The sequence below is a fragment of the Myodes glareolus genome, chromosome 6 (genome assembly GCF_982192425.1).
Source record: "Myodes glareolus chromosome 6, mMyoGla1.1, whole genome shotgun sequence".
Taxonomy (NCBI): Eukaryota; Metazoa; Chordata; class Mammalia; order Rodentia; family Cricetidae; genus Myodes; species Myodes glareolus.
This window is the reverse complement of record NC_142031.1, coordinates 90,132,762-90,157,473: the sequence shown is the minus strand read 5'-3', so window position 1 is coordinate 90,157,473 and position 24,712 is coordinate 90,132,762. Positions and strand designations below refer to the sequence as shown.

General features: G+C 42.9%; 1 protein-coding gene across 13 annotated transcripts in view; it reads left to right on the top strand.

The window, feature by feature from the left end:
* The first annotated feature begins 5,742 nt into the window (after window positions 1-5,742).
* The window catches only part of Arhgef33 (Rho guanine nucleotide exchange factor 33), a 123,042-nt gene continuing 104,072 nt past the window's right edge, over window positions 5,743-24,712 (top strand). For 6 of the 13 annotated variants that reach the window (XM_085690999.2, XM_085691005.2, XM_085691000.2 and 3 more), the window contains exons 1-2: window positions 5,744-6,091; window positions 12,204-12,275. The gene's annotated coding sequence lies outside the window, so the exon portion shown is untranslated. Of the gene's footprint in view, window positions 6,092-12,203; window positions 12,276-24,712 lie in introns of all 13 variants that reach the window. The other 7 variants (XR_015002396.2, XM_085690997.2, XM_085691002.2 and 4 more) reach the window with 5 other exon arrangements.

The following is a 24,712-nucleotide window of genomic DNA, read 5'->3' as shown; positions in this document are numbered from 1 at the left end:
TGACTGATCGAGGCTGGCCTCAAACTCACAGAGATCCACTTGCTTCTCCCCGCCACCCCCATTCCCCATGAGTTCTGGGATTAAAGGCATTTGCCACTACACCTAACTTTTTTTCACCTCATTTTGAGACAGTATCTCTCACTGAACCTGGAACCTAAAGTTTCTGTTAGATTGGCTGGCCAGTGAGCCCCCATGATCCTCCCGACTCTATACACGGCGTCCCCAACTAACACTGGTATAATAGGCACATGCCGCCATGTCTGGGCAGTGAACTTGAGGTCCTCAGGTTTGCAAGGCAAGCCCTTTGCCCACTGAACCATCAACCCAACTCTTCAATTTTGTTTTTATTAGCAGATAACTTTAAATAAGTTGTGTGAATCAAATCAAAGTTTATACATTTTTAAAAATTTATTTATTGATTGATTGTACACTGGTGTTTTACCTGTATATACTCTGTGTGAGGTGTCAGATCCCCTAGAACTAGAATTACAGACAGTTGTGAGCTGCCATGTGGGTGCTGGGAATTGAACCCAGGTCCTCTGGAAGAACAGCCAATGCTCATAAACTGCTGAGCCATCTCTCCAGCCCAAGTTTATGCATTTTTAAAAAATGGAGAAGTGCTCTTCAGACTGTGATTAAGTCAATTTCTAGCTCTGTACCTCAAATTTTGTCAACTTCTCCCCTCAGTTTGTGCTTTCAAGGTTATTTCAGAAAAAAAAAAACATTTTTCTTGAGTTCTCTTACATATTATGCAGTCAGTTGCTCCCTATCAAACTGATTTACTGTTGCAGTGAAGCTTAACCTGAGCTCTGTCTTTTAGAGAAGAACTTGGATGCAGAGCACTGCTGCTGACTGCAGCTGCCGTGTTGTCAGCGTGTCCCGGAGCTCATGCCTGGCCGACACCTTATTTCCACAGTCTAGTCTCTCCTGTTCCCTCCTCTCCAACCCCAGCAGCTGCTGTTCTCCTCTGGTTCCGGGAACTTGGCTGTCCTGCAACCCTTATATAAATGGAGTCATGCAGCATTTGACTGGCCCTTCTACTACCCCGAGGAGCCAGCTGAGCTATCACCTGTTGCAAAATTCCTTCCTCATAAAACGCTGCATACACTTTCTTTATCTCTTACAGGATATTTCAAATTGCTTCTCTGCTTGGCCATTGTGAATAGAGATGCAGTGACGTAGGGCTGGTTGCTCCTCTGAGCTGCTGACGTCAGCATCTGTGGCTGGGTGTCCAGCAGGGGTGCTGAGATGCTGACATCAGCATCTGTGGCTGGGTGTCCAGCAGGGGGTGCTGAGATGCTGACGTCAGCATCTGTGGCTGGGTGTCCAGCAGGAGTGCTGGAGGGCACAGGGGCTCTGTTTGTCCTTGAGGCTCCTCCACGCTGTTTTCCACAGTGGTCACACCACTTTGTCTTCCTACTCATAGTATGTGAGGCTCAATTTTTCCACATCCTAAACGACACTGTCTTGGTGTCGCATCTAGCAGCTTGGTTTTCTTTTTTAATTCTCAAATAATTAAGAGTTCCCAATATATATTTTTCAGATAAACTCTTTTTTTTTTTTTGATTTTTCGAGACAGGGTTTCTCATCTCAGGCTGGCCTTGAACTCACAGAGATCTGTCTGCCTTTGCCTCCAGAGTGCTTGGATTAAAGGTGTACACTGTCACCAACTGACTTCAAATGAGTTATTTTTAAGAAAAGAGGTATGTATGTAAGTATTTATTTAGTGTATGTGTGTCCAGGTTCCCATAGAGGCCAGAAGAGGAGTCAGATGTCATGGAGTTGCAGTTACAGGCTTTTGTGAGCCCCCTGATGTGGGTGCTGTGGTCTGAACTCTAGTCCTTGTGGCTGGGTGGCAAGTGTTCTTTATAGATGAGCCAGCTATCTCTCCAGTCTCAGATTAACCTTTTGAAATATGACCAGTCCACAGGTTGTCTCTTCAGTCTGTCGTTTGCTTTGCTATTCAGAGACTCTGGTTTAGTATATGCTTCTTGTCTATTTTCATATTGGGTCGCCTGTGACTTTGGTGTCGTGCATCACCACCAAGACCGAGTTCATCCCAACACAGCATGCGGTATACCCCTAAGGTGCAAAGATGTTTCAACATATGAAAGTCAGACAGTGTGATAGAACATATGGATGGAATAAAGGATTGAAAAACCACATGCTCAGGGCTGGAGAGATGGCTCAGCCTTCAAGAGTGATTCCTGTTCTTGCAGAAGACCCAGTTTTGGTTTCCAGCACCCACATTGGGCAAAACTGCCTGTAACTCCAGCTCCAGAGGAATCTAATGTCTTCTTCTGGTCTCCATGGGTCTCTTCAACACCCCCCCCATGAAATTAAATAGATATATTTTAAAATCACAGAATTGGCCATGTGTGGTGTCATACACCTCTTATCCCAGCACTTGGGAGATAGAGGGCAGGTGGATCTCTGTGAGTTTGAGACCAGCCTGATCTGCATAGAAAGTTGCAGGCAATCCAGGGCTGGGGAGGTAGCGAGTTTCAGGACAGGCTCCAAAGATGCAGAGAAACCCTGTCTCGAAAAATAAAACAAAAAAACAACAACAAAAAAAAATTAAAACCCATGCAGCACTGACTGAACTCAGCAAGATTTATTTTATTTTATTTTTTTTAAAAAAACACATAAAGCTGAGTTTTGGCATAAGAACAGACAGGAGGAAAAATGGAACCGAATAGAAGACCTGGATATCAATCCACACATCTTCGAACACCTGATCTTTGATAAAGAAGCAAAAAATATCAAATGGGAAAAAGAAAACATATTTAACAAGTGGTGCTGGCATAACTGGATATCAACATGTAGAAAATGAAAATAGACCCATATCTATCACCATGCACAAATATATCAAAGACCTCAACATAAAGCCAGCCACAATGAACCTTATAGAAGAGAAAGTGGGAAGTACACTTGAACGCGTTGGCACAGGGAACCACTTCCTAAATAAAACCCCAGCAGCACAGACACCGAGAGAAACAATTAATAAATGGGACCTCCTGAAACTGAAAAGCTTCTGTAAAGCAAAGGACACAGTCAACAAGACAAAACGACAGCCTACAGAATGGGAAAAGATCTTTACTAACCCCACATCAGACAAGAGGTCTGATCTCCAAAATATACAAAGAACTCAAGAAATTGGACACCAAAAGATCACATAATCCAATAAAAAAAATGGAGTACAGACCTAAACAGAGAACTCTCAACAGAGGAATCTAAAATGGCTGAAAGACACTTAAGGAAATGTTCAACATCCTTAGTCATCAGAGAAATGCAAATCAAAACAACTCTGAGATTTCATCTTATTCTTGTAAGAATGGCCAAGATCAAAAACACTGATGGCAACTTATGCTGGAGAGGTTGTGGGGAAAAGGGAACACTTCTGCATTGCTGGTGGGAATGCAAGTTGGTACAACCCCTTTGAATGTCAGTGTGGTGATTTCTCAGAAAATTAGGAAACAACCTTCCTCAAGACCCAGTAATACCACTTTTGGGTATATATCCAAAGGATGCTTAATTGTGCCACAAGGACACGTGCTCCGCCATGTTCACAGCAGTTTTGTTTGTCATAGCCAGAACCTGGAAACAACTTAAATGCCCCTTGATCGAAGAATGGATAATGAAAATGTGGTACATTTACACAGTGGAGTACTACACAGCAGAAAAAACAATGACAGCTTGAATTTTTCAGGAAAATGGATGGAGCTAGAAAACATTATTTTGAGTGAGGTAACCAAGACCCAGAAAGACAATTATCACATGTACTCACTCATAGGTGGTTTTTAAACATAAAGCAAAGAAAGCCAGCCTACAAACCACAATCCCAGAGAATCTAGACAACAATGTGGACACTAAGAGAGACTTACATAGATCTAATCTACATGGGAAGTAGAAAGTATAAAAAGACAAGATCTCCTGAGTAAATTGGAGCATGGGAACCTTGGGGAGGATTGAAGTAGGGGGGAGAGGCAGGGAGGGGAACAGAGAAAAATGTAGAGCTCAATAAATATATTTAAATAAAAAAATTCTATAAAACCACAAAAAAAAAGACATAAAGCTGAGAGGAGTTTTGGTAGGGGAGTGTGGGAAGTTGGAGGAGGGAAATGGGCAACTGGGGATGGATGTGCTCAAAATTCTTTTTATTTATTTACTATGTATACAGTGTTCTGCCTGCATGTATGGTTGCACATCTGAAGAGGGCACCAGATCTCATTACAGATGGTTGTGAAGCACCATGCAGTTGCTGGAAATTGGAAGCAGGACCTCTGGAAGACCAGTCAGTGAGCTTAACCTCTGAGCCATCTCTGCAGCCCACATATGGAATTCTTAGGCAATAAATTTTAAAGTAATACAAGTACAAAAAGCCAATCATGATGGGAGGACTCCAGCGCTAGGTGGTGATTATGCTTACATAGTATTGTTAGAAGTCTCAAACGGTGTCTCATGTCTTTAATCCCAACATTTTGGAGGTAGAGGTAGGAGAATTACAAGTTCAAAGTAATTTTTTTGGCCAGACCAGGCTACATAAATACCTGACCAAAAAAAAAAAAAAAAAAAAGAAAGAAAGAAAGAAAAAGCTGAAAATCCCAGCAAGGGTCGGAGGGGCTCGTGAAGCCCGAGACCCTAACTGCGGAGCTATAGCAAAAGTCGGCTGCTGCAGGAGCACAGTCGCTTTTCCTCGGGATGCGGCCCTGAGAGCCTCACTCTCCAGTAGATGGTCCTGTGCTCGGGCGCATCCATGGGTTCAGTAGGCCGGGAGGAAGCGCACTTGAGGGAAAAGCTATGGTGGGGGCAACAGGAGAGGAGCCGGAGGGGAGGGAATGGAGGAATTCGAGCAGAACACATACGCATGCATGAAATTCTGAAACAAAAATATATTAAGATATACTGAATTATTCACTTCCAAGGGACAATTTTATGTACAGTATATGAATTATACCTCAGTTTCTAAAATATAAGTCTGTAGTAATATAACCTGTGCCCAGCAATCTTAACTAAGCTACACCCCAAGGCCCCAGAAAGCTATTTTTCCAGATAAAATAATGTTTAAAAGCATGAGAACTACATTACTGAATTATTTCACTGTACCTATAAATATGTACAATTGAAAAATGAAATAATTTGAATGGGAAAATTATCAAAATAGTAAAAGTCATTCTATAGTTTAAAAATTACATTAAAGATCTAATTATTTTTTTGCTGAAACTATTCCAAAACTGGCCAAAAAGAAAAAAAGTGTTAAAATGAGTTGTATTTCACTTAATTAAATATGCCATATTTTATTTAAAATATTGTAAATGTGTTTCTCAATGTTACATAAAATTTGTTTAGTGTACTATTATAAATTTGGGTTGAAATAGCTTTTGAAATTTTTAAGTAATAAAAAAATAATAATAAAAAGAACAGTAAAATTGCAAAAGAGAAAAAGAAATAGCTTTTGAAGTTTAACACGTCAGTAATAACAATAATAATATTTTTATTTTCTCATAATAGCTTTGTTACTGATTTGAGAAGACTATAGTGCTCAGCATACAGTAAAAATTAGACATTTTTGAATGTGTTGCTTAGGATTAGCCAATATTGCTTTAAATTAACAGTTCTTAGTATTGTGCTGTGATTTGAGAGGGTGGAGAGGGTGGTGTTGGGGCCAGCAAACAAGGCCGGTTCAGAACATCTGGGGATTCTCTAAAAGCATGTGCTTGGCAGTGGGCTACATTTCTCCTTAGACTTTTCTTCAGTGTTTCTGAGGTATCAGGCTGTGGGTCTCACTTTTCAGATACGGACTCTGCAGTGTGAGTCTTCAGCCTCTCAGGTGCCGCCGTCCCTCTGAGGAGTGTTCCTCCTCACACCCCTGGAAACCAGACTCGCGCTCAATTATTTGATTAGTTGACCTGGAGCTTATGTAATTAGAAGAGACACTGGTTTCCCTCATTTAAAAGCCTGTTAGCTCATGACAGTCTCCTTTCGAGGGAAGGCGATCCTCTCCACCGCTTCTTCCTGTAATCTTTAAGTTCTTTCAGACTCCAGAGAAACCGTGGTCTGAGGATGAGCTAACCACAGCAAGCACCATGAGGTAAGTGCATGCCTCAAGAGTCGTGGTAAGGGAAGATATTTCTATAAGAGGACAAAAGCCACCTGTCTTTATCTGTGGTGTACTAATTCAGTTCAAAATATAGTAACATTTTTTTTTCAAAAAATGATTTAAAGCAGACATTCAAATAAGTAACTTTTACTTCAGGAGCTACAGTTTGTAAGGCAACCATTGATTCCTTGGCTAATGTTTATATTATGTCTAATCTACCTCTGCAGGCTGTCAGCTCATGAAATGCCCGGGGACTGAAGTGCTTCTGTACATTTTTCATATTTAGTGGAAGCTGGGTTAAATTTTAAGAACAGTTTTAAAGAAAGGATGCTTGAATTCTAGATTCACACGGCAGCATTAAGTCAACATGCGCATGCCTCTTTGGGATTAAGAATAATTAAAGCATGAAAAAGATCAGCGATGGTGGATGGTTAGTTCATGCCTCTCTGACAAAGAGAAAGGGTAGAGGAGTTTTGGGTCAGAGCTCAGTGTTCTATGTACAGTAACAGACTGAGCATATATGTACATGAGTTCATTACACAGAGGCAGATATCTGTGAAACATTTCTAAACAGTTCATGGGGGCTCGGGGTGGGATGACAAAAACTAATTTCACTCAGAAGCTTACAATTTTTGAAAGTTTCTAAGTCCATACAGTTAGTACTGCCGTTACATGCATTTTCCTTTGATTCCCTGACAGTTGGCGCTGCCGTTCCATGCATGTGATGCTGAGGCAGTAGCGTAAGGATGTCCAGGCTCGCCTTTGTGCTCCTCTCTTCTCCAAGTAGCTCCTTTCAGTACAAAATCACATCATGCAGAGTATTGATATTTCAGTGAAGGTTACTTTGGAAAGATTTAACATAAATGATCAGAAATTTGTGTTAGAGAGAAAGGATTTTCACACCTTTGTCCCAAAACTGTTTCCACTAACTCTAATTAGGATTCATAGTTTTGTTGATGCCGTCACTCTGAAAGAGATACTGCTAAGCCTGTTTGAAAACTCAGGATTTTGAAAAGAAGATCATACTATTATTAATTTTGTTTCAGTGCTGGGGATTAAATTTAGGGTGTTACCTACTCAAACATTCTACCTCTGAACTATATTCCTAGCTCCTGTCATTAAAAATACTTATTTTTATTTTATGTGCATTGGTGTTCTGCCTACATGTGTATCTGTATGAGGATGTTGGATCCTGGAGTTACAGACAGCGGTGAGCTGCCCTGTGGGTGCTGGGAATTGAACCCCGGTCCCCTGGAAGAGCTGTCAGTGCTCTTAACCGCTGAGCTCTTCACCCTCCAGCCCTGCTATTAACTTTTTAATACAAACAGAAGCAAAATATTTTCAAGCTGAGCATTAGCAAAGAAGTTCCAAGCAAAGACTTTATGTGCATTTACTTGACTTCTTTGGAGCAGAAGTGATGACTCCCTTCCTCCACTTCCTTCTCTAGAGTCCTACACCTCTGTGTGGCCAGACACCCGGAAATCCTGGCAGTCAGAGCTCTCCCTTGCTTATCTGCCTTGCTGCTTCTAATCACCTCTAATACTTCCCCTAATGACAGTAACTCTTAGTTTTTGGGGAGCAAAGGAGGTTTTAAGGATCTCTGGAAAGTAGTCTTCCTACCTTAAAAAAAAAACCAAACAAGAAAAATTAAAATGAAACATTTTTGCATGCAATTTCAGATTTGTGGTAGTTTGAAAAACCAATTCATAACCCCCCTGCCCCCTCCCCCCACAGATGAACACAAATACACAGACAGCAAGAAGAAGACATTTGATATTTTATTTGTTTTTGAGACAGGGTCTCATGTATTCCAGGCTGACCTCAAGCTGCGTAGGTCGGCAGGGTGACCTTGAACTTCTGCCCCTCCTGCCACCACCTCCCCAGTGCTGTGATTGCAGGTGGAGGACACCTTGGTTTTTTAAGAAGAACATTTGACTTTGATTTTAGGACAGACATGTGATTTGTCTAATGTTTTTCTTAGTTTCTGAATTTCTATAAAATGTAAAAATTATTAAGACAATACTCTCTCTAGTTTTCTCTCAGGGACAGGTCAATTGCTGCTTCTGTCCTCTTTTAGGCCCTCCCCCAGGCACCCAGTTTGCTTAAGACCGAAAGGGTTTAAGCAGCATCTGTTGTCTTGCTGTGGTCAGGCACCTAGGATTTGATTAATCACTTGTGCCTCTGGAGAAAGCTCCAGAAACCACTTTACTGTCACTGAAGAAAAAGAAAATCTTCATTTTGTTTTTAAGGCATGTACAGTGCCCCAAATAAGAGAAGCTAAACAGGGCACACGCTGCTCAGTAGCAGAGAAGATTTTCTTCTGTTTAGTAGCTTAGAGAGTTTGGTCTTGCTGGTTCCTGCCATGTTGATAAAGAGGTGATCTTGGAATCATCAGACAATAGAGGAGAATGTGGCGCTGGTCAGTGCTCGAATCTGTCCATCTGGAGACATCTATAGGATTTCTCTTAAGACTAGCAAGTACCTATCTTGGATTCATCCTCGGGACCTACTTAACTCAAAGCTACTTAAGGGTTCATGCTAAGTCCTTTTCTTGTTGCCCAGGCTCTGCTGGCATGGTTTGGGTGAGCAACAAAGAAGCAAACATCTCAAGATTTTTATGCTATTTGAAAAGTCCCCTTCCTTTAGATTGCTTATATAATGTAGGGTGATTAGAGAGAGTCCATAAAGATGGATGTAGCGGTCACTTGTGAGATGTGGAAGGAACTGAGCTGGCATGGTGATGCATGGATGGAATCCCAGCACTGGGGGAACTGAGGCAGGGTTAGCATATGTTTAAGGCCAACCTAGGCTGTGAAGTGGCTTCTGTGTGTGTGTGTGTGGGGGGGATCCTGCTGTGTAAAGTGCCCTGCCACTATTTAGCTGAAGGCCATATTTCTTTGGAATCCCCCCAACCCCTTTTCTAGTGCTCAAGAATAAGCCCAGGGCACGGCACATACTAGGTCAACTTTTTAACCACTGAGCTATGCACTGCACATATTGGGTCGACATTTTTATCACTGAGCTATGCCTCTAGCCCTAGCTGTATATCTTTTACTTAGGAAAGGTGGAGGTGAGAAAGGCTTTTACTATGAAGCCCAGGCTGGCTTTGAACCCACTGTGTAGCGCAGACTGGCCTATAAATTGTGTAGATCCTCTTGCCTCAGCCTCTTGAGTGCCTGGATTATAGATGTGCACCACCACACCTAACCATGTTTGTCTTTATGAAGGTTGTTTGTGGCTGCCGATCCTGTCTTAGTGCATTTCCAAACAACATTTGGCAAAAATAAAGCTAAGTTTCTATTAATATTGTACACACGCGAAGTTCATTATTGCAGTGTGTTCAACCAGCTTTAGTTCTTCAGTTCCCATCAGTTTAATATTGTAAAATCTGTTACTGTTTTATTTTCTAATTCTGAGTCTGTGCTAGAGTCTAACTTGTTTTCTTTTCTTTTTTCTTTTTTAAATAATTTATTTAACTTTATTTCATGTGCATTGGTATAAAGGTGTCAGGTTCCCTGGGACTGGAGTTACAGACAGTCGTGAGCTGCCATGTTGGTGCTGGGAATTAAACCTGAATCCTCTGAAAGAGGGACCAGTGCTCTTAACCTCTGAGCCATCTCTCCAGCCCCTCTCACTTGTTTTCTTAGGCAAAGCAGACATTCAGCTCACGTAGGAACCAGTGACAGCCACTTCTATCTGTGCCCTCCTTTTTTAATAGTAGCTTTCAAAATTCAGGCCATCATTATCTTTTCCCTGGGTTATTAAGGGGAAGGGGCCTCCTCACGGCTGGCGTCTCCGCACAGTACTCAAGCCATGCGCTTACCCAAAGCCTGACCTATTGCTCCTCTGCTTAGAAACCTCAGCGACTCTGTTCTCTCCACTGAATACCAACCCCAACTGCATACAGATCCATGCCCCCAGTCCGCCTGCCCAGATGGACCCTCTACTCCGCTTATCTGCTCCCCAGGATCCCTGCATCCACCTGTGCCTCACCGGTTCTGTTGTGATCCTGTTTTGTTTGTTTGTTTTTTACCATTTCCTGCAAAGCTGAGTTCAAAGCCTATCTCCTGGAAGCTGGAACTCATCCTTTGTTCTCTGAATTTATTCCATTTTTCACACTGCCTTGTGGGTCCATTACAGCAGGGGCGTCATTTTAAAAATCTTCTCTCACCACCACGCACACACCTTTTACACTACATGTGCTTAATAAATACTGCTGAGTTCAAGGAACTCTGTTTTTCTATAATCCACAAAGAAACGGGTATCTATATCTATCTATCTATCTATCTATCTATCTATCTATCTATCTATCTATCTATCTATCTATCTATCTACCTAGTGGATTTTTGAGACAGGGTTTTTCTGAGTTGCCCTCGGTGTCCTGGAATTTGCTTTGTAGACCAGGCTGGCTTCGAACTCACAGAGATCTGTCTGCCTCTGCCTTCTGAGGGCTGGGATTAAAGACGTGCACCACCAATGCCTGGCAGAAATGAAAATCTTAATTTTGGTCAAGCTTTCTTTCTTTTCCTCAAGAGTGGCCAAAGTTTTTATCTAAAGAGCTCAAATGAATGAATGGTAAAACATGAGCGGCAGACAGGGAAGGATAAAACCGAGAGCTGGAGGGACACACTAGACTACTGAAGAGTAGACGGCCTAGCATTAGTGACTAGAAAGCACGGCTCAGAGGAAGTGTGAGAAAATGTTCCAGGATTAAAATAGCTGCTCTTATTTCTAGATAGTTTCCAGGAGAGGGGGGCTAGCATATCGGTAAGGATTGGGTTCATTTGTATATGATGGGAAAAGCCAAGATAATAGAGCTTATAACAAGATATTTCTCGTATTACTAAAAAAAAAATAAAAAAGCAAAATGGAGACTTATACAATCCAGAGGTGTTCAATCTGTAACTCCGATGAGGGACCAAGGTTCCTTTGTGTGACTCATGCTTGGCACGCTGCTTCTTAGTCCAAAAGATTACCAGGGCTCCACTCAGCTCGCTGGTATTCAACCAGCAGGAAGGAGGAATGGGAAGAAAAGGGGTTTTCTCTTTTTAAGAGAAAGCCTCACTATTTCTTCTTCCCATGGATTAAAAACCTAGACTTGAGGTTAAGCTAACCATGAGGGAGAAATGTCATTTTACCGGAGATACTGAGCAGGAACTAGGGGTTGGAGGATGATGTAGCCGTTCTGGGCGGCACTAGCTGTGTGTGATGGATCAGCATCAGACTTGGCACTGCCCCTTCCAAGCCTTTAGAACAGAGCACATCACCACGTATGAAGGCAAAATTTTAAGGAAATTTAAGGTTGAAGGAAAAATTATTTTACAGAAAGGAGCAAGCTGAGCTGGCATGAAACACAGATTCACTCTTGACCAAATGATGAAGGTGACTCAGTCATGGGTCCCTGTCCCCAGTCCTCTCCCTCCCTCCAGCCTCTCCGTCCCTTGTCCCTTAAGCCCCGGGAAGTGGCGACTGTGACTGCTGTCCTAACTGTTCTCATGAGGGTGGAGTGCACAGCTGAATCGCCCCAGAGCTTCAGAGAATGAACTCTACACATCAGCTGCCTTGGGACCGGCCACCCTGCTGACAAAAACATACAAACCACAGAGCGTTCCCCAAGGCAGTTTGAACTTCATTTTTATGACAGATCACCTCGATTAGCCCTCAGTGGAAAAACTCCTTACAAACCCATTTCACCTGTCACTTGAAGTAGCTTTTTGAGACTTTAGTATGGGATATTGAGAAAGCAACCTTAGATTGTGGCTTGCGGTATTTTAGGGTCAGATCAACTGCTCTGAACTCTTGATGGAGCAAAGCCCCCAATTCATTCTGTAGTGGTCTAGCTACAGTTTTAAGTGCATTCTATCTTATAATGTCTAAGTCTTTATAGTATAATCTAACTTATTACTCCGAAGGGATTGAACTCTGAAGGGAAGGGACACAAGGACTTGCTTTTTTTTTTTTGACTTGACATGAGTTTGAACCATTAGAGAATTTTAACAGTGAAATCCAAATATAATAAGATTTTGTCACACAATTGTATGGGGACAGGATGGTAGAGAACATAAGGCAGTTGTCATTGTCAATGGCATTTTGTCTTTTATAGACGCTCTAAAGTAATCAGGAAGAAGACTTCCAAAACCTGATGTGATGTCTCCTCCTGGAGACGAGGCGCAAGGTGAGTGAAAACGGCCCAGACCGTGTTTCTAGTGGGAGCGCAGATAAATGGGCGATGCGGTGCCAAGCACTGATCCTTCTGGGAACAGAAGCTTGCTATAAAAATGGGGTGGGAGAATTTTGTAGGCCTCTGATTGAAAACTGCCAACTAAAACAAGAATTCCCTTAGGTGGCAGTCAGAAATAACAGCCACACTATAAACCATACGCTGCGTCCGACTCTTACTGCATGCATGAATGCTTACCTATAATATTGGCAAGGAACGAACTGCTTTATCTTTTTTATCCTTTTAAACTGTTTTATCTTATGGTTTGTTTGAATGCTTATCTGTAATATTGACAAGGAACGACTGTTTTAATTTGAGTTCTATTTGGGATGCCTTTGGGGATTCCAAAAATCCTCTGGAAAGATGACGTTGAGCCAGTATGTTCTGAGTCCCTACTTTATTCCGGCTCTGTCACATAATAACTATATGAACTATACAACTCATATAATGTTCATTTATAGTTGAGGAAATGGGCTTACCAACATTAGTGAACTTGCATTTTGGATTTGTATTTTGTGTATGGGTGTGTGGGTACATGTGTGCAAGCACAAACATGTGCAGGTGCATTTACCAGTGTCTCTGTGGAGGCCCGAAGTCAGCCTTGGACGTCTTCCCTATAGCTCTCCATCTTTTGAGACAGAGTCTCTCCCTGAACCCGGTGCGCAGGTTCAGTTAGGTTCAGCAAGCTCCTAGGATCCACTTGTCCTTTCTAGCACTGGGGTCATAAATGGCCTTTGGGGGGCAGTGCTGGGCATTTGAACCCAGGTTCTCATGTTTGCACAGCAAGTACTGACCTATCTGCCTAACCCAAGATTTCTTACCTTTCCCAGGATGACAAAACTAAACCAACAGATGTGAAGCTAAATGTTGACATAGTTAGAGAAGTAGCCCTGCCCGGGTGTAAGCCCAGCAGCACTAAGAGACTGAGGAAGGAGGATTGCTAATAGTTCAAGGTCAGACTGGACTACACAATGAATTCTAGGTCAGCCTGCGCTATAGAGTGAGAATTTATCTTAAAAAGTAAATAGACACGGGGCTGGAGGGATGGATGTCTTAGCAGTTAAGAGCACTGGTTGTTTTCCCAGAAGATCCAGGTTTGATTTCCCAGAATCCACATGCCAGCTCACAACCATCCTGAACTCTAGTTCCAGGAGATCTGACACCTGTTTCTGACCTCTGTGGGCACTGCACACACATGGTGGACAACATATACACAGATAAAAACACACATACATATAAAATAATAATCTAAGATAAATAAATAGTTGAAAAAAATCCCAGTTTAATAGCGCATTTTAAAATTCAAACTACCCAATGCTTATTATAAGACAAACAGACTTGTGTCTTTGAGATGCTTGGCGGGTGGAGGCACTTGCTACCAAGTCTGATGACCCGAGATCAAGCTGCCTATGTAGTAGAAGGAGAGACCAACTCTCACAGTTGTTCTTGGATATCCACAGGTGTGCAGTGGAATGCTCACACCCCATAAATTAAAAAATGTAGAAATGAAAACATTTGAGAAGCAAATGAACAGATGTAACGAAGAAGAGTAACTAAAGCTCGAGAGCCCACCCGCCTCTCACCCCACCCTTCTACCACTGCCAGTATTCTCCCATACATCCTTGCCTGTCTTTGCTTTCATCCAGCCTAGTGGAAACACATACTGTAATTGCAGTGATGGGAATCGAAGGCAGGGGGATTACCATAAGAGGAAAAAGAAAGCATGAGCAGAGGAAGTGGATTCACTATGTATCTTTACTAGAATAAACATCAAACATTTCTCACTCAGCAATCAGGGGCATCTTCAGACAGAAACTCTGAGAAAGGAACTCAGCTTTCCAGCACCCAGTGCAGTGGCACCTCTATTATTTTTGAGGGAGCAATTATGGACTCCTTTGAGAGACAGGTATGAGCTCTAAATCCTTTCCCAGAAGAAATAAATCTACTTAAAATTTTTCCTATAATCCAGAAGATTTGTGGGCACCCTGATTTATATGAAGTCCTAATCCATAAGCGAGGCATTTAAATCAATTATCTAATATAAGCACCATCATAAGAATGTGGAGAGAGGGACTGGAGAGGTTGCTCAGCAGTTAAGAGCACTGACTACTCATCCAGAGGACCAGGGTTCAATTCCCAGCACCCACATGGCAGCTCACAACTGTCTGTGAATCCAGTTCCACGGGATCCAACACCCTCACACAGACATATATGAAGGCAAAAACACCAATACGTATAAAATAAATAAATTTTAAAAAAAATGTGGAGAGATATTATGGCAACCCAGAAAAGCAGGACTTCCAGGTGTGGTGACCACCTATCATCCCAGCATCCGGGAAACTGAGGCAGAAGGCCCAGGAGTTCAAGGCTAGCCCGAGCCCCGTGAGAAAACACCACCATCAGAAAGAGCAACTGTAAAATCAGGACTCAACTTCACTAGGACAGGTCATGAAAACCAGGGAAGAGTGACATTCGGTACCTCGACAGACTCCAGAAGCTGGAGAGCTAGCCCAGTTTCGGGGAGCGGGGAGACTATTCAGCATTTGGGAATCTAGCATCAACAAAGCCCAGAGACCAGAAAGGACAGGGAACCATGTCACTTTGGCTTTTAAAGAAATCCATTTTTGGTGTATGCACCAAGGTGTGTGTGAGGTTGGAGGACAACTGGGTGGAAGCCAGTTCTCTCCTGCCGTGAGTCCCCATCAGACTTGACAGCAGCACCTTTATCTGCTGAGCCACCTCACTGGCCCTGGCTTGGGGCTTTTGAGACAAGGACTTAGATATCCCAAACCAGCCTCAAATTTGTGTAGCCAGGGTTGACCTTGGTCTCCAAGTCCTCCTGCCTCCATTTCCAAAAGGCTGGGGTCATAGACATGAATCACCATGCCTGGCTCTGACCATCTTTGCTATAGGATCCCAGCCTGAGACTGTGAGGGCTGCATACAGGGCCGAGGCTGTAACTCAGAGGTAGAACGCTTATCTAGCGTGCACAAGGCCCTGACTTCAATCTCCAGCACTATAGAAGATGAAAATAATAACAGTTAAAATTAACAGAGAAATTCCCCTGACTCAGCCTGGGATTACTGGCTAAATAATCTGCTCCATAAAAGACACATCATTCAAATCACGTGGGCCTAGTTGGAAGGCTGCTTACAAGGGAAACAGATAGGTTCAGAAACTACCTGTAAGAGGACTTAAATTTCAGACAATATGTTTTCTGTGGGCTGCAGACAGTCAGGTTGGAGTCAGCCCTTTCGGGTGCATGGCTCCCTCCCAGGTCTGCTCCTTTTCCCCTTCTGTGTCCCGCAGAGGAGTCCTTTGCAGCCAGCAGGAAAGAGGGTGCAGTGGGCCAGGCCCTCAGCATCTCAGCATGAGCTGTGTTCCTTGTGTAATTCTTTTTGTAAACTGGCTCTGCAAAGCAAGGTTTACATAGAATGGCCTACCTGGTTCATTTCTGTTTGGCTGTGCTTAACCTTACATACCTAACTAAAATCCTAATATTGGTCTAACCTTCTAACCAGAAGTCTTTCTGGTGACTTCATAAAGTCCCAAGGACACTTTACTGGATAAATATTAAAATATTATTATTAATTCAAATTTTCTTAGGTGCCATAAAGGCTTCAAAGAGTAAAATTGTATATATTAATATATGTATATGTCTTATATCCCCCCCCCGTTTTGTTTGCCCAGGCTGACTTTTAACTCCTGATTCTCTTGCTTCAGCCTCCTGAGCACTAGGTTTACAGATGTGTGCTACGACACCTGGCTCTACATAATGTATTGAGAATTTTTTAGTACAAAGAAGCATTTGTTCTCTGGAAAACCATAATCTATGCAAGACTTCTTGTCTATATACTTGGATAGTGAACTTTTTTAAAAAAAAACAAAATTTATGATTTGGGTAAATGCTATTGATTACCCCCTGGCAAGTCTTCTCTTTTTCAATTCATTATGAAATAAAAAGAACAGGTCTCCTTGCTTTAATATGAACAAATAAAACTCCATGTGGTTTTTCTTTAGGAAAAGAAATTATCAACCATAAGGGTGAGCACCCATTGAGAGACACGGCCAGTGACAGAGGACTGTGGATAAATGCCATGAACACATTTATCTTCAAATTGCAAGCAAATTTTGTATTTTATAAAATATCTGATCATTCAGGGTAGAGAGATGGCTCAGTGGGGAAAGGACAAGCATGACAACATGAATTTGGATCCCCAGAAGCCATGTAAAAAGCCAGGCACAGCAGTGTTCACCTGTAATCCCAGAGCTGGAGAGCGGAGGCAGGAGGATCCCTGGGGCTCACTGGCCAGACACTCACAGCAATCATTGAGCTCCCAGGTCAGTGAGAGAGCCTGTTTCAAAATAGAGTGGAGAGCAGCTAAAGAAGACACCCGATGTCAACTTTTGGTCTCCACAGGTATAGACATACACATGTACACACATCCATGCACACATACTCATGTATAAATGTATAAATATGTGCACACACACCCTAAATACCAAAGCACTGAAAGTACATGATAATCTAAATTTTTTCTTAAAATTGAGTAAATTGTGTGGGAGGAGATGATTTATCCTCAGGCTTCAAATCTAGCACACTAGGGTACGAAGAGGCGGAGCTTTGTGAAATGCACAAGATTCAGAAGGGCATTACTGCATGGCTTCTCTTAGGAGTGGGATCTAAAACGTCAAAGTCCCAGAGAGGACAATGGGGGTGACTAGAGCCTGGGGATGGACGGTGTAGAGGGAGGATGGGAAGACACTGGTCCAAGTGTGCAAGTTTCTGACAAGAAGACCAGACGGCTCATTGGTCGTATTTTTTGTCTATTTTTTGTTTTATTTTTTTTAAAGAAAGATATGTTGAACAGAAAATTGGCCATAGTAAATAATATATTATGCATGCCAAAATTGTTAAAGATTAATTTCAAACATTCCTACCACACATGATGATAAATATATGAGATGATGAACATGTTAACTAGATTGATTTAATCAGTCCACACTGTATGCAAATATAACATCACACTGAATCTAAAAGCATATGCAACTATAATACACTTGTAATTGGTCAATTAACGTTTTTAAGAGGGTAAGAGAGTAAATAACGAGGTGAATATAATAAAAATATTATAGACATGTATTAAATTGTCAAAGAATAAATAAAAATATTTTAAAAGTAAATAAAAAGGAAAAAATTAAAAGTTTAAGCTCTATAGTAGCAGGTACCTCTAACTAACAGGCTGGGGAAGGAGCATCGTGAGTTTGTTCATGGCCTCTACTGCTCACAGCCAATATTAGTTTCAATACCCAAACCAAAAGAACCCAGCACCTGATAGGTACAACAGGTGCATTAAGACTGGTGCTGCCAGCAAGGCTACAGCAGTGGTTCTCAGCCTTCCTTTGTTTAATATGGTTCCTCGTGTTGTGGTGACCCCCAGCCATAGAACTGTCTCCTGGTTACTCTGTAGCTGTAATGTTGCTACTGTGACGAATGGTATGTGTACATCTGATATGTGACCCCTGGGGCAGGGTTCTTTGACCCCCTAAATGGGTACTGATTCACAGGCTGAGTCCACGTTGGGAGCCAGTTGAGAAATGCTGACTTACAGTATTGTGATGGTTCCATCAGGAAGGCAATAGCACTGTGGTGTGAGAACGCAACAGAAGACAGCCTGACTAATTAGACCTTGGAGAATCAGGCAGGCTTCCCTGAGAAAGAAAGGGGTGTGGGGGTTGAGACTACAAAGATAAGAAGCATCCTTCAGGAGCTGGGCAGTGGGGGCACACAGCTTTAATCCCAGCATTCACCTGGCAGAGCTCTGAGAGTTCAAGGACAGCCTGGTCTACAGAGTGAGCTCCAGGACAGCCAAGGCTATGCATAGAAACCCTGTCTTGAGAAAACAACAGCAACAAAATATTTTCCTATGTAAGAAAATATCTTTAGGCTAGAGAGAGGAGATGGCAGTTCAGAGCACTTGCTGTGGTTGCAGAGGGCCCAGGTTCAGTTCTCAGCTCTTACAAGGTAGTTCCCAACCCTCTGTAATTCTGGTTCCAGGTACTGTGCACCCTCTTCTGGCCTCCACAGGTAACGCTGTGCACATAGCGCACACATGTGTGTAGGGAAATCAGCTCATACACATAAAATAAAAGTAATAAAATTTCAAAATTTATTTTGAATATACATTGGAGAGGAAGAAGATGTGAGGGACAAAGGTGCCAAGACATGAATATGTGTGGTGAAATACATGGGCTATGATCATTTACATACCTGTATCACATATACCAACTACTATGAAGTTCAGTTTGAATTTCTATGAACCGGAGCCGTGAAGACATTCAGCTAGTTCCATTACTAACTACCAGAAGCAGTAAAATTGTGCCAGCTAACGTATGGCTGGCAGCAGGGACATGTGGAGCTACTCAGCAGCCTTTCCGAGACTCCAACTAGAAGAGGGAGTGGCCCCAGAAGGCCTAGCGAGCTAATATAGGTCATAGGAGCTGATGTCATCATAGGAGCTGATGGGCTGGTAGAAGTGTCAACAGGGCTCCAGAGACAGCTGGAGCACATTACATAAGGGTAAGGAAGGATCCCCACCACTCTGCCATTGGTACAAGCTGTCACTCAGCTCTGGCCTCCCACTGCCTGGCCCACAGCAAAAGCCCCTAAGGGAACCAGACTCAGTCTTAAAAGCCTTTTGGTGTCTACCTGTTTCTTTTCAAGCCTATATCTAGTATACACTCCAAATCATACTAATCTCTGTCAGTCATCCATCTCTTCCATCCCCAGCCTCCTGCAAGGGATGTTTCGGTGCCTCTGATAGGTTGGTACCCAGGTAGCCCCAAGCCAGCCCTGATCTCTTGTGTAGGCCAGTGGATGCCAAGTGCCTGCATGCTGGTGGCTTCCTTTGTAGGGTCAACTGGACTGACCCGGAACCTCCCTATTCTTGCTCTTGCGGTAATAACCAGTACTTGAGCAAGGTTCGTTTCTGAGCTAGGTGCTTTGGACCGCAGAAGTACAGTGATCCCGGCTGCTGGAGACTTAAACGAAAGCCTGAGTCAACCTGGCCTTAGGGAGCTTGAACAATTTCCCCAAGGTCAGCCAGCTTTTCTATCACGGACCTCTGATTCAGAGAAATGATGGAGGACCTGGGATTTTAGTCCAGATCTTCTGTATTTGAAGCCTCAGCTTCCCCCACCTCACTGAGCCTGAAGCAAGGACATTAGATCCTGTAGCTGATATATTTGTAGAAAAAATGGGCACTCTGCAATCTTTTTTTTTTTCCACTATCAAAACAGGACCTTAGGGCTTGGTGAAGTCATTTGAACCTTTTTTTTGGGGGGGGGGGATTTATCTTTCTGAAAAGAGTTCATTCATTCATTACCAATTTATTCACAGTCTGCACTAGATCCTGACTGAGATGGCGCAGAATGCAGAGAAAACCAAGTGTTGAAACCCTCCTGAAGTGGAGCTGGGGGGCCAGGGTGATCAGCGAGAAACTGGTACTTAACATCCCCCTTTGAGAGTAAAGGCCATAGGGGATGGTTAGTAATGATCAGGAGCTATTTCAATCAAGTGACTTTTAAGCAGAAAACGTAGGTCTTTTTTATTTTTCATACGGAATAGTTTGGGAACACTCTAAAGTTGTCGAGACAGAGGAAACAGAGGTGAAGCGAGGTTTGAGCTCTTCATCTTTCCTCACCCTTTGTGCTCCTGAATCACCAAAGAACAAGCTCCTCTATGTTTCTACAAATCCAAATACTTTTTTAAATTTCAAGACAGGATTTCTCTGTGCAGCACCAACTGTTGAACTCTCTTTGCAGACCAGGCTGCCCTCATACCCATAGAGATCTGTCTGCCTCTGCCTCCTGAGTGCGGGATTAAAGGCAGCCACCACCACTGCTCAGCTAAATCCAAATACTTTTTACCACTGCAATGATTTTCCAAATGTTTCGTACCTGTGTGTTTTATTTATTTTTTCTTTTTTTAATTCAGAGACTCGGGGAAAAAATTGCAGAGGTCCGTGCTGTCTGCTGTCCCCCACAAGGCAGATCTTGGAGGCCTGTCCATCACTAAGAGCGTGTTTATGAGTAGGAATTACCCCACACTTAATAGGTTTCGAAGAGGCAGGTGTGGTTGCCCATACCTGTGATCCTAGGACAGGTTGGTGTGGAAAGGAAGGGCAAGAGTCAAAGTCCTAGGTTACCCGGAGGGTTCAAGGCTAGTCTGATCTCTGGGAGACCATGCCTGAAAAAGTGGCATAAAAACTAGAATAACCAAATTCACAGATCTTTGCAAGTGGGAATCTTTTTCATGCGAATGACACATCCAAGTTAACAAATAATTCCATCTCGACATAGCAGGCTGGGGAAAATCCTAAGCCAGACTCCATGCAGGAAGGACTGAAGGACAAAAGGCTAACTTTCGAATGGCACAGCGATTTGGTTTTTGTGTTTAGTTTACCATGCAATATTTGGCTCGTTCACTGCTTAGAATACACTTTATTTTGGAGACCAGGAATGGCCCAGAAGCATGGATCTCCAAGCGGATGACCAGTAGATACTAGGGGATCAGGGACAAATTATCCAGCTGTTAAGAACAAAGATGTGAGCAAGCTCTGTGAGGTTTCTCGAGTGTATTCCAAAGAGGCTGAATGAAAATAAAGATTGAATTAAAACACTGGAAGTTTCTGCATAGACTTAGGAGCTGAGCCATTGCACGTCACCCTGCTTTGCGACCCAACTCTGAAAATGATCTTTGAGGCCAGGCAGAATATCAAACCCTTTGTTCTACTGTTCTAATCTTTTTCCTTTAGTTTCCACATCCATGATTGTTGATTACCAGATTTTTAGACAATGGGTCACTGAATTAATTGTTCGCAATTAATTAAATTAGAGAAATTGAGTGATAAATACTGTTGACAGTGTTCGGGCAGATTCATTGTCAATGCACTTTTATTGAGCTGCTAGTCTGCATGAGAGCTTAGAATTGGTGCTGTGGGAAGTAGGGGGGATGAAAACAGCCTCTTATTCAAGAAGTTTATGAGCAACTTAGAAAATGAAATTATTACATCAGACAATGGCAGAAAGTCGTGCTCCTCATTACATTTGAGTCCTACACTGCTTCAAAAAAAGGAAGGATTGGATCCCCTTGGGCTGTAGGAGAAAGTTCTAGAGTTCTGAATGTGGCTTTGGGGAGAGAGTACAGACATTAGAACTGGAGAAGGGTGAGAAGGAGAGACGAATAACAGGGAAAGGGAGACAGGAAGTCAGGATGCAGGCGGTGAACAGAGGAGGCCATGGTCTCGTCCTCACTAGAACTGAGATTCTAGGTCAGGGCTGTCTCAGTCACTGTTCTATTGCTGTGAAGAGGCACCATGACTGAAGCAGCTTATGAAGGAAACACTTAATTTGAGGCTCATGGTTCTGGAGGATAGGTGAGTCCATGACCGTCATGGCAGGGAACATGGCAGCAGGCAGGCAGGCATGTTGAGACTAAAGCCTTGAGGCAGAGGAAGAGCCAACTGGAATAGTGTGGGCTTTTGAAAACTCAAAGTCCACTTGTTCCAACAGGGCCATGTCTCCTAAACGTTCCCAAATAGTTCCAACAGCTGGGGATCAAACCTTCAAACATGAGCCTATAGGGGACATTCTCTTTCAAACCACCACAGTAGCGTTGTGTGGGACCTTGAAGTTTTTGTTTTATAAGAAAGAAGAGACATAGTGAAATTTTTAAACAGGAGTAAGGAATGATCAAAAGATATTTACACAATGCTAATAGCAGTAAAGTGAGTGACAGAGCCATTAGATGCCCCAATAGATGCTGGACAGATAGATCCATTAGGATGCTCCAACAAGTACTGGGGGCCAGGGCATTCAGGTCTGAATCCAAGAGGGATCAACAAATGGGAATCGAGAATTAAAAAAAGTCACAAAGAAAGACTTACAAAGATTTCATAACTGGTGGATTATAAGGTGAGAGGAAGATCGTCTCAAGGCACTGAGCTTGAGTTCAGTGGCAGTGTTGGTGTCAGAGATGGAAAATCTGAAGGTGAATAGGCTAAATATGATCAATCTAATGCCAAGAGGTAGAATGTGAGGTGATCACAGAACAGTAAAAACATTCATTGCAAAGATATCTAAATATACCTAGGCTATTCAGTTACCAGGGGGAAAAAAAAAAGAAGAAAAAAGTTTCTCCTTCCACTATTACCTGAATGCTAAAAACAAAACAAAACAAAACAACAACAACTAAAATCAAACCAAAACAGGAAGATCTAGAAAAGAACTGAGAGCTGCTTAGCATAACCCGCTTGGTACAGTGCCAGTGAGAGGCAGAAGAGTGGTTGGAGGTACCGGCTGGGGAGGGAGTCGGTGGTGGTATCATAGACCACCATGCCACTGAGCAGTGCTTGAGACGGCCTGCCAAATGAGGCTCACGTTAGGGTTTTAGAGTCACAGGGACTGTGAGCATCTCCTCATGCTATAGATGTGGGCAGAAGGACCAGAGAAGGCACTTGGCTTCTCACTGTGCCTCCGGGAGTCAAAAGTCAAGGTGCTACTTCAATCTAGGGCTCTCCCCATCCCTGCCATCGGGAGTGGGGCACCCATACAACCTTGTGTCGTTCTACTTTGTGAGATAAGGTAGCCCTGGCTCAACAGGAACTTAATGTGTAGATCAGGCTGGTCCCAAACTTGCAGCAACCTCTGTCTGTTGAGTGTTGGGATTACCAGTATGCAGCCCACGTCTGTCCCTTTGCGGAACATTTCTGCCTGGTTTTATGGAAGGAGCCTGGTGAAAATGCTAAGAGGTCCAGTTATCCGAGAGAAAACGGAAGACTTCTCAAAAGCAGAATACACACAGCATGAAAGGCAGGAAGTGACATGGGCAGCCCTGATGGATTATGCGCTTTCAGACAAAGGAATCTCTTCCAGTGATGTTAAGAACAGGATGAATGAATACAATCTATGGAGGGAGTGATTTCCCTGAAGCCTGCGTGGGCAGCCCTAAGAACACATTCCAAGTGAGGGTGTTCTGCGATTTTCAGCACTCCTTGAAAAGTTATGAAGAATAGGATTTCTACCCAGCTATCTGAGAGATAAGAAATATACAATTCAGTGTGGGGGAGGAGGGCGGAGTGCTTTACTTTTAGACTCAAGGTCTCAAGACTCAATTCAAGCTGGCCTTGAATTCCTGGGCTTAGGTAATCCAACAGGTGTGTGCCACTGTGCCTAGCTATCTTACTGTTTTATTAATTTATCTGTGTTCCAAATAAAGACATTAAAATGAGAGGTTTAAGAATTTGAACATATCTAGACATAATGTATTATGGTTTTATCTGAGAAAAGGTCTCACTACATAACCTAGGGTGGCCTTAAACTTTTCACCACGCCTCAGCCTCTCAAGCATTGGGCTTACAGGTGTACTCCATTACACCTGTCTGGTTTAGTTCTGGACCCCTTTCAGATTTCTTCAGTACATTGATTACTTATTTGTATGGGGCAAGGAGTGCACAAGGCACACGTGTGGATGTCAGAGGACAATTTGTCAGAGTTTCTCTCCACTCTTGATAGATGGTCCGTCCTTTCCTCTTTGTTCCAAAGCCGACCAACTATACAATGCGCACATAGTTGGTTATAGACTGTGTGGAGTGCATGCCTGTATTCTCAGTACTCAGGAGACACAGGTAGTATTCCTGACAGGTTAAGGCCACCCTGACCTACAGAGTAAGACCCATTCTCTGTAAAAGAGAAGGTTGGATTCAGAATGTCTTAGTCTGGGGAGGTCATACATGAAATAAGCTGGTAATATAAAATAATGAAACTAATGAAGAATGTACACACTGGCCACTGATCAAGAAGATTTCGTGAACTGTGGTGGTGCACAATCTCAGCACAGGGAAGGTGGAGGCAGGAGGAGCAGAAGTTCAAGGGCGTTCTTGGCCATATAACAAGTTGGAGGGTAGCCTAGGTTAGCTGAAACTGTCCAAGACAGTGTTCTCAACCTTCCTATTGCTTCAGTTTCTTGTGTTGTGCTGACTCCAATCATAAAATTATCTTTGTTGCTACTTCATAACTGTAATTTTGTTACTGTTATGAATCATACTGTCATAATGTAAGAGTATCTGTGTTTTCTTTTTTCTTTTTTTGTTTCTTTTGAGACAGGGTTTCTCTGTATAGCCCTGACTGTCCTGGAACTTGCTCTGTAGACCAGGCTGTCCTTGAACTCACAGAGATCTGCTGGCCTCTGCCTCCCAAGTGCTGGGATTACAGGCATGTACCACCACTGCCTGGCCAGTATCTGTGTTTTCTGATGGATGGTCTTAGGTGACCCCTGTGAAAGGGTTATTAGACCCCCAAGGAGGTCTTGCTCGACCCACAGGTTGAGGACC